Source organism: Notothenia coriiceps, unplaced genomic scaffold (assembly GCF_000735185.1).
Source record: "Notothenia coriiceps isolate Sejong01 unplaced genomic scaffold, NC01 NC01_scaffold00015929, whole genome shotgun sequence".
Lineage (NCBI taxonomy): Eukaryota > Metazoa > Chordata > Actinopteri > Perciformes > Nototheniidae > Notothenia > Notothenia coriiceps.
The window spans coordinates 249,951-261,200 of record NW_011348630.1 but is presented as its reverse complement, the minus strand read 5'-3'; the positions used below and the strand labels follow the sequence as shown (position 1 = coordinate 261,200).

Here is an 11,250-nt window from a genome sequence, read left to right as displayed (position 1 = left end):
AGTATACCTAGGATGAAAATTACAGGCCTCTCTCATCTTTTTAAGTGGGAGTACTTGCACAATTGGTGGCTGATTAAATACTTTTTTGCCCCACTGTATACGTTGAATACCAGTCCTACGCAGATGTAAGGTTGAGGGCAGTTGTTGGACTTTAGATATCTACTGAATAAACCACTGCAATCAAGCATCTTTTGAAGCAGCTGTGATGCACTAGTTTGATGGTAGCTGCATAGGATCCAATTTTATTTTCCTCTATGCTTGCAATGTATTGGATTGTCAGCAACATCAATTCATACATTAAAACAGCTGGTAGTTAATGACATGTTATTGAAATGTTTACGGTTCGAACATTTATTTGCTATTGTAAAAGAAAAATCCTTCAACTGTCATGTCTTTCATCAGAAAAAAATAAAATAATTATCTTCTTTGCTAAAAAAAAAAAGGCATTCCCTCATGTATATTCAAGTGCCCATTGATTTTGTATCTACATGTATGCTTAACATTGATCATGGTAAAACAATGTTGTGACTGTCAGATGAGTATGTTATCACCACACAAAGTTAATTTGAGAACTGTGCGATGTTGTCAGACACTACCCAGATATAATCAGATATGATGTGTCAAAAACAGAGGGGCCTATTAGGATTGATAAAAGACAAGAACAGGTCCTTTTTAGATTAGAAGTGAGCCTAAAATCCCCTGCATGATTGTGAGGTGTGCTGAAGGCTCTGTCAACATGCGTTTGATGCATCAGTACTGTTGTTAACCTGATCCACTGTGAACTGATGTGTGTGCTCTCCTCTGACAGGCTACTGTGCTGCCTACATGCTGCTTTCCCTGTCAGCAGCACAACAGCACAACAGCAACACGGTGTCAGGAGGAATATATCTTTGTCTAAGGACCTGAGAGTGTTGCTGGAAGTCTCCAACTCTGCTCTTGGACTACGGTTACATTCATGTGAAATAATCAAACAGCAGACAGATACAGTAAATAAAACAAAAGTTCTGTGTACATGGACATTGCGTTCAGGATGTTTCTTGCAGGGTGTTCTCAGAGAATGATTCTGCAAGCCTGGTAAAAAAAAGCATAATGGTGCTTTTTGAAATTACAATAGCTTATAGGACAATTTTATGAGTGGCCTAGCATGAAATTAGATCCTACTCAAGCCCTAAAACGGCATTATTGAATTTCATCTGTGAGATGGTTTCTCCCACAAGGCCCTCATGCTGGTGTAGAGCCAGATGTGATATAAATGTAATTGATATTGTATGAGACTGCAGACAGAGATTAACAAATTTAATCTAGATAATCAAATAACTGCAAATAAAGCCAGAGCTTTTAAACTGTATGCCTTGATGATTGTTGCTGGACAGAGCGGGAGCTGGAACCGTGCCGTTTGATATCTCGTTCGCACTTAAGTTCCGTTTAGTTTCATGATCAGTATGCCAGGTCATGCACCTCTCCCCCTCTACCATCTGCCATACCATCCCAGTTTGAACACTGGATGAGCTTAGCGGTCGTATTCACTTTTACTGTTGTGAGGTGGTAGGGGTAAGTGGCTGGAGCTGGGAGGAGGGGTGCGGTAATGGCCGCATATTGATGCATGATGAGTGTCCATATTACGCTAATGAACTGCAACAGCCCCTTTCATATGTTCCGCAGAATGACTTGTGGCTACCGCTAATGGCAACATTTTGTAATGGGAGAGTCCAAAACAGTTTATCCCACTGCAGCAAAGCAACACTATGGATCAGGCTGTAAGTTCATAACAAGTGGCAATTTATTCATAATGCTGATGCAAGGCTTTTCTTCAGCATGCTGGGGACGCCACGCCTCATGACAACACATTCAATGGTTCAGTGCACACATTACCATTTTACTATGGATAATCATTTTTTTAAATTGACAATATTTAAATAAGACCTCATCAGAAGGGTTGGACTTACATTTTGCTCATTCTTATTCCAGATGTGCTTATTGATTTAAGCTGGTAATGAATCAAGGGTTTGATTGTTCTCTCAGGTTAGCATTAGCTGCCTCATGCCAAGATGATTACAATTGCTGCAATTTATTTCTTACATATAATTCTACCATATCTAACTAAGTGGACCCTCCTGTTGTATGCCTCCATCTAATGCATTTTTTTTTTTTTTTACTTTTTAACAAATACATTTTGACTTCCTTATCAAGAGAATCTCTGAAGAATGACCTCTTTTGACTTCACCCCTTGTGCAACAGCAACTAATGCCATAAGTTTACCTCTTCACCTCAGTTTCTATTATTTCTTATTTTCGTTCTCTAGTTAAAGCAGTTTCTTACTTCTTTCACTGCTTTCATCCTCCATGTGTTGACCTATGCTCCAAAGCAACACAAGGACAGCAAAACAACTCCATACCAACACATGGAGCATTTTCATCCTTACTTTACTGTTTCTGTTATCTGAATGTCAGCACATAGCGCTGTCAGGAGGAAACACAGTGAAGCCACATAAAAAGATGCCATTCGTATGTATCAGCTTTAGCTCAAGAAGGGAAAGGTATGGCACACCTACAATTGGTTTGTCTCAAAGCATGGCAAACACTTACAATTATTTTGCTGTACAGTATCTAGTTTGCCAAAAAAACATGTGGAAGCTGCTGCCACTCTGGAAATGCTATCTCATCTGAAAAGCCATATGGTAATGATTGTTGTACAAGTAACAACTGGGTATATCAATTATTCATTAATATAAACTTAGTCTTGTTTACAAAAGTAATTTAGAACATCTGGCAAGTAGATGACAAAGGCAAGAGACAGTTTAAATGTAGCAGATATCAAGAAAACCACCAACAACAAACACTTGGATGAAAGGGTACACTATGTGACACTGGGTACAAAGATGAACTGCCACTGAGAAACACACAGTACATTCACTGTGGGGGAGGGACCATAATGAGGAACAGGTACAAGGACAGGGAGTTAAGTTATCTGTAGCTAAAGGTGGGAATAACAAAATCAAACGAGAAACCTGGAGAGAACGACACAAATGAAAAACATTAAAGCTGAACATGCAGTTTGAAAGTCAGACGCTTTCTAATATAAAGAGCAAATTACACATACGCTTTTGAGGTTCCAGCAGAGAAGTTTGAATACAAGGACTTGTTGAGAAATTACATTAAAAGGGAGTGTGGATTGCTATCATTGTCATTGAGAGTAAAAAACGTATGAAAATATAATTGCTGTGGCAACATTTGTTCTCAAAGGAGGTTAACTTTGTCAAAACCACAAAAGTTTCCACCCCCACAAACATTCACTTTCACTATTTATTTTATTGAAGAGTGTAAATGGAACTCCATGGAATCCTGTTGCTCAATTCTACTGTCTCCTGGTCACAAATAATATATTTTTTTATTTCACAATATCTTTACTGTCAACTGTCTTTTGTGTTGTGTAATACAAACTTCATCATTATAGCTGTCCAATGAGTTGATTTCATCATGAGGATATACTTCCTGTCTTCTCTCTGTGTGATTGAAGTGATGTGAGTGTGGGCCAGCAGCTTAGAGCCCGAGGTCCTAACTCTCAGTGTGATCATGGGACGATGAGTGCCGCCTCACTTGTTTGGCTTCGGGAACATAATCCACTCCTCTCTTTGTCCTTCTTTGTTTATATCAGGCAGCAATGAATGTGTGCATGAATAATGACTGTGATGGTTTAGTGAATGAAGTAAACAACTTCACGCCAACGTTTTTCTTTTTCATGCATTTTTTAAGATCTTTCATAACATAACTTGTTCAAGGTTGATTAGTTCGCAAGTGGCATCATTACCAGATGATTTGATAAAATAACATTTGGTCGACTTGACAACAAAAGTCAAGACATTTCATTCTGGCACCTCAGTGCCCTGTGAAAGCGCTACATCTGCTGCCTTCTATTACTTTTCATATTTCTCACAACTTTTGGCAGCATTTTAATCGTTGCACCCGCACTCAGAACAGAATGCCTTTCCAATTGACATTCAGCACCATAGCAGCACATAACTCCTATCCTGAATGTTAAACAGATATGACATGGAGCTTTGATTGTAAATAATTTGGCTCAAGCTTTGGGGTCACCCAACCGAGGAGCATCTACTTCCTCTTCATATCAAGGCCTTCTGTTACTCCAGCTGCCGAGCTGAGACATGTGTCATTGTAGCTCTGGTGAAACACCTTCATTCTTGATATAATTATCCCTCTGGATCTGTAACTTAACCTACAACGTGGCTGGGAGGTATCCCACTGCTTCCAGGAATACTCAGCTGGGTGTGCCGGAATACTATGACATGACTGATATAGATGCGTAGAGTTGACCTATCGTAATGTAGTTCCCTTGAAAAGTGCACTGTCGACTGGAGCTCCACAGTGATAAATCAATATGTTAAACAGGCCCTATCTTTCTGAAGAAATACTTTTGATGTACAATACATCATGAGCCATTAGAGCAGCTGCATCTCAAAACAAATATTCAATGATATGATAAATGTTACTAATTATCTACTTCCATTAATAATTCTTTCTTTTTTTGCCAATAGCCAAAACCAATCTTATTTAGTAAAACAAAGTATGAATATGACTCAGCATAAAAGGACCATAGGAATTTGAGTCATGCCAAGGATCAGCAGTGTATTGCACAAGATGTGTGTAACTTCAAACATAGGTTTAGTTTAAACATGCTGAAGTTATGCTGTAACCTATATACACACATATGGATACATTAGCATATGACATACTATTTTCCTTACATTAACATACACAGTCAGTATTGTGGTGTTGCATTTAATTAATAAGGCAAGGCCACACGCGTAAGGTTATGCTGCCTTTACTTAAATCAAACCGTAGAAATTGGTTACTTTTAACATAAATTAAATTATTTTAATGTTGGCTTTGAATTTCTGCCCAATCAGATAGTTGGGCAGAAATTCAGGTACAGGTAGAGCACTATAGTACCCGATAGTGGACATAACTCCCATAATGCACTTAATGGAGTGTCACCCGCTGACCCTTTTTCCTAAGGGTTGACTTAATTTTTGCTAAAAAAGTTATTCCAAAAAAGTTTAATGTGCAAGTAGCCTATATTTTGCAGCTTGAAACATGCTTTTTACTCCCTTAATTTGAACTGTTTGCCTACAGGATGAAGTACACTGATTATCCTATCTGGAAACAGTGTAAGCTTTAAGTGATTTTTACATCATCACTCTTTAGGCAGCTCTTAGTCAAGTATAACTCATCACAGTCAAAAAGCTGCAAGGGTCAGATCATAAATATTGTAAAGGCTGAGACAGTTCGCCTCACGCCGGTCCTTTTCCCTCCTCAAAGAAGGCAAGAACATGTGTTCCGCAGTTAATTAAAATCATGCCGAGCCCATGTTGCATGATTAATTACCTCATATCTTCTAGTTGCCCACAAACCTTGAGGACTCTTTGCTTGCATGTCATGGATAGGACTTGCACCATTCATCACCTCTGTAAGGTCAAGCTCTAAGCTACATTGTGTTCTGTAATTATAAGTTCCTTTTTCCACCCGCCATGTTCTCTTGTTCCTTTTAGATTTTGACAAATGCATTCTTGTCTGCGTCTGTATGTTTGGATGTCCATCAGTGTTACTACTAGAGTTTAAAATCAATGTTTACTTACAGCAGGAGTAGGGAACCTCAGGCCCCCGGGCCGTATAAGGCCCGCGAGACCATTTCATACGGCCCTGGAGGTAATTCATAAACACACGCAAAAAAAAAAATTGGAAATCTAGACCGCAAAAGAATAAAAAAAGCGAGTGCCTGTGTTTCCTGGCCAAGGTCAGGGTCCTTGAACACAACACGAGCCTAACATGTAATCACATGGTATATGTCTCGTCTGACAGGGGTGTAGTTCTGACGGAGAGCACCAGAACGCCGCTCCGGCACTTCAAAAATTGCAGTACCCATAAGGAGCCGTACACATGCCGCAGTTTTTGCGTGGCTGTGTCTTCAGTTGAAAGCCCAGTGGCGATCTGTTCATCTGTCATACTGATCATACAGTCAATAACTTTCTTGTTATTAGCATCTGGTTAGCTAGCTATGCTAACGAATATAAGAAGCTTTTTCTACAACCAGTGAGGTAAAGGCACATCTTTATATGATCATTATAGTTATACAAAAATAATACAATAAATGAAAAACAGGTATAAAATACTATATGACAGTAATAAAAATTGGCTATTAATAAACAAGAATACAGTTTGAAAGGGGAGTGATTTGTAAAATATCCATAAAGAAAAAAAATCTGCTTACAGTTCTGTTTCATATGGGTGTTGAGAGATGTATCCATAGATCTCTTCATGTTGCTCTCAAAGTGCACCAGATTGATGGTTTTAACTTCAACATTTAAAAATAAATCGTCCCGGGGGAGCATGCCCCGGACCCCCCTAGAGGAGGTTAGGTCCCCCCCCCTACTTAAATCATGTCCACATGGATACAAAACTAAATACATTTGCACACATTTTGTGTCCATATCTTTCTGTTTTGGTGAGTCATGGTGAGATATCTGGATTGAGAGGTTGCTTTTTCTTTGCACAGCATGAAAGAAAGGCAAAATGAATGGGCTGTGATTTTAGTATATTTAAGCAGAGGTCAATAATTTGTACGGCCCTCGGAGGATGTTGTAAAAATTGAAATGGCCCTTTGAGAGAAAAAAGGTTCCCCACCCCTGACTTACAGGCTCATACAGTAGATCTAGGAGTTGAAAAACCATGAACTACTGTAGTTAGTAATGTTTCTATAAAAAGTTGCCAACTAATAATTAAGTCAGTTCAGTCAATTGAGCCCAACTCTGAAGTATGAACAGACAGTTAAGGAGAAGTTCAATAAAAGTAAAACACATTCTTCTCAAGGTTAAAGCAACATCTTAAGATATTCAAGAGGTTGGTTCTGAAATATTCAGCGCTGATACACATCAGACAACTACAACATCTTTTCCTGTGCATTCCTCTGGAGAAAAAGGTATTACATACCTTTTTGGCTTTGGAGAATGCCACTGAGCAAATGTGTGTCTCCTGACACCTTGAGTTAATGATCAGCCAGCTTCCAGAGTGGCAATGTATTTTGAGTCTGCAGCGAAGCATGACAATAACCTTTAACATTATCATTTACACACATATTATACCACAGGACAGATTGTCTATAGGCTGCCTTGCAGCAATAAGTCATCCTCCACTGATAGGGTGCCTTCCTCATTTTTCCACGTTCAGGTTTGTGACTTTGAGGTGGTTTGCAGGCCAAAATCGTCCATCTTGTGAAATTCCATTTTTGTCTTTTTCAGAATGCCTCTCTGAAGGTGAACTATTGTAATATTGCCATAGGCATAATGTTCTGAGATTAAAAAGTAGAAATAAGCATGAAAATGAAATAAAGTCTTATCACATGGCTTGTCAAACAACATTAGTTTGTGTATTGATTTGATTTACTTCGTGCATTTTGACTGCGGGGCAACAGTTTCAAGGCCATATCATTCAACCGCCGTGAGAGGAATGAAATATTTTTGAGGGAAATGCAGATTGACAGGCCCCTAGAGAATCAAAGCTGTTGGAATACAATGATTTGTTATAAATCATGCAGGGCAGAATTTAACAGCAGCACTCAGCGGCACCCTCTGCTTTCTATGTTCTATTAGGACACACTGTCATGACATTAACATCATATTAGAGGACAGATACATATTCCATATCAGTATTAATAAAATAAAAGGTACAATTCATGCAGAATCAGGCTCACAATATTCAGTCTGATCCTTTTTTTATCAGGTTTTCATTGGGACTTTAAACATGCACTTTTGCTGCTTGTGTGTCTGCATGTTTTTCTTTTTAGCAAGAGTGATTTCAATATTGCCAAAGCTATTCAATAATTTCTATTACTTTTGAAACACATTTCATTTCCCTTGGTTGGTAGACCAATGAGACACCATGTAGACAATTTTAAAATTGGTGATTATTTTGTAATGCATGTTCACTTGTTTTGGTGTTATTCTGCTCCCAAGTGGCCATCATTTCATACATGCACTCTGATGGCAAAGTTTAAGTTTTTTAAACTTAAGGTTTAATGTCCTTAAAGCTTTTTAATGAAACTCGGCGTGCAAAACAAAGGGGTAAGGCACAATAATTACCAAGGAACTAACACGCAGTGATCCTTAAAAGAAAGTTGCCAACATTTTGTCAGCAGCACAGCTCTGAAGCCTTCCCCCTCCTGGGTCTGGAGACCCATCACAGATAATCACCGACTGCTTGCACAGTCAACTCTGCCTGTTGAAGATGTACTTAATTAATCCCTTCCCATCCAACTACGGGCTTGGGGAAAAAACAGTCCAGGGAGCTTTATTTTGTGTACAATTAAAGATGCCCTTCCCTCAAATGTCCTACTCAATCAATGGCACTGGAGGACAAGTGAGACAAAATTGATTCAACATATACAGACCACAAGAGGAGGAAAGGCAAAAGTTTAGATTTATTGGATGACCTTTGGATGTCGTTAATCTAGCCTGTACTTTTGAGTAGTCTGGTTTATGCATCACTCTGAGCTAAAGTAAGTGCAGGTGTGTGCACACACTCTAAGGTTGTAAACATAATTTATTTAGTTATTGTACATTTACACTGAGGCAATAGGGACACAACAAGGTAGTAGTTTTTAATGCTGCCTTTAATCAGCTTCAATCAGCTGTCAGAATATCAGACTACCACTAATTATAATGCTGTCAGCATGCAAACATTACTGTATGTTCTGAATGTACAGGATACAAACACATTTATGTTACTTTTTCTTTAATGGAAAATAGCCATTGCATGTTATTAATCATGAACAATCTATCTGTGCATGTCTGTGTGGGGGAAACTTCTGTAGGAATGGGGAGTCAGGACTCAGAGAGACACGAGGAGAGCTGGAGCTTTGATGGCAAACATTGGTGGTTTATTTGGAGTTACGGCCGGAGAATTGACAAGACAGGTGGTGTCTAACGAGTTGACACAGCGGTTGCCAAACCAATTCTGAAGAGCTCTTTCTGCAGCTCAAGGTTTTAACTAGTTCAGAGTGTAATAATCAACATTCTTTATCAGTGAGACTAAAGCATTATGGACCCTGAATCTAACTAGAGCTCTCGTCCATAGGAAAGAATGTGCACCAGGGAACCTTCGTCCCTGAACAGTAAACCACCTCATGGCGGCTTGTGCTCTGTCACAGACTGGCAACAACAATGCGCCCAAGCTGCTCCTTCTTAAGAGAGATAGCAGCAATACCCAAGGCCGTAGACCTATGCCATGGGAAAGGAGACAGTGAGAGGAGAACATGATGAACTGTGTGGAAGGTTGAATACCGAAGCAAATTATTCCCTAACAGTCTGTATTTGTTCCATTACTTAAAAAAATTATTTATTAACCTTCATATTGTCATTTATGTTCACCGCTTTTCCACTCCATAGCAATCAATGAGGTGAAACATACTCATAACACAACGAGGCTTGTACCTTTTGCTCAGTGTGTGACAAACTAAAAGTCAAAAACTGAATCTAACTCTTAATTATTTTTGATAAATGATATAATTAGACATAAATGCTTTTTAATTTAAGCTTCTATAAACATAAATAAACTATTTTGTTAAATCATGCATCATTATAATAGCACCACATAATTGTGCGTCTTTGAAATTCCACCAGAAGAGGTGACATTGATGCAAATGACCCAAAATACAATATAATTAACACAACAAATACTGAAGGATATCATAGTTACTACCGTGTTCACACAAGCACTTAGCTCCCTCTCTTGAAACACAGATTGTCAGCCCTTCATTGCCTGTATTCTATTATAAATGGCTTGCTTCTAATGAAAGGAAATACATGAATAATACTCCAGGTTAAAGTTGGATTGATCTTGTGCTGTTTGTTGTGTCACCCACTGCCTGAGTCAACTCTGCTGTTCATTTGGGGTGAACGCAGGTTTTCTCCGGACAATGGCCTTGCAATTGAAGCTGTGTGGACGATTCATCTCACAACCCCTCTCGAGGCTGAGGCGGGATGAATGGAGGGATTGATCGACAGGCAGGACAGCAGTATGCAATTTATTTTAGAAATATTCCCAGTTTCTCTTTGTAGGATTCAATAACTGATAGCTTCTGGAGGTTTATGTCGGATAAGAAGTCATTAATGTCATCCACTTTAGAAATAGTGATGTCAAGTGTTGGCAGACTCTGTATGTAGTGTCTGTAGACCTGCCCTTGGGAAAGTGAGTATGCTTTCCCCATAATGGTCTGTGGAGGCATTACAGGTGTCAAATGTGACATTATTTGTATACACAGTGGCATATGTTGCTCAGATATACACAGCGAGTGGGTGTAAGGATGCGCAGTGTACAGAAAAACTAAGACTCTTTGATCTATTTCACCCCGTTGGCACAGCGATCTTGCAAAGAGACTGAAATAGTACAGAAAAGGGTGGAAACTGCGGTAGGGTGCGTTCATTCACCACCATTTAGTGGAATACATGTAGCAGTGGAACTGACAGAGGGGTCAGCTGTTGTAAATGTATTCCCCATTTTAGTCCTTTTGACAACGGGAACAGAAACATAAGCGTGCTCGAACTTGATGACCCAGGCCAGTAAACAGACACACTGGTATAAAGCCCAGAGGATACATTCAGACCCAGAAGATAGCATGAAGCCATGTGAGCAGTCTGCAGCTGCAACTGTTTGGGCCAAGAGGATAGTCAGCAGTGACCCATGGCAGATGGGTGCGTACAGTTGGAAGGTTTTATAATTGTGGAAACTGTTTCTAAATGGAAAGGTCACAGACTGTTTTCACATCACGTTAACTTTTATTTATAGTACTATATTATCAGTAGCAATATTTCAGTGTTTATGTGCCTGATTAGGGCTGAACAACATATTAAAGTTGTATCAAAATCACAATATGAACTAGTGAAATATTGAAATCACAGGATGCATAATATTTGCTAAATTTGTGAACATGTATTTGTGAATTAAGTATTGGAGCAGTGGACGTTTCCAAGCCTACACATTATATTCTGCAGACTTAATAAAACATACAGTATATATTAAAGGTGGGGTAGGACATTTTGGAGAAAGCAGGTCGAGTGCGCTAGAATTTGAAAATACACAACCGGAAAAAATCTGCCACTTCCTCACAGAGCCCCTCCTCCAACACACACGAACGCGCACATGACCAATCAGGGCACGAGATAAGTCTGCCAAGGCACAC

General features: G+C 39.2%; 1 protein-coding gene across 2 annotated transcripts in view; it reads left to right on the top strand.

The window, feature by feature from the left end:
* Positions 1-11,250, top strand: part of LOC104949319 (myotubularin-related protein 4) — a 382,796-nt gene that overhangs the window by 272,418 nt on the left and 99,128 nt on the right. The window lies entirely within an intron of this gene.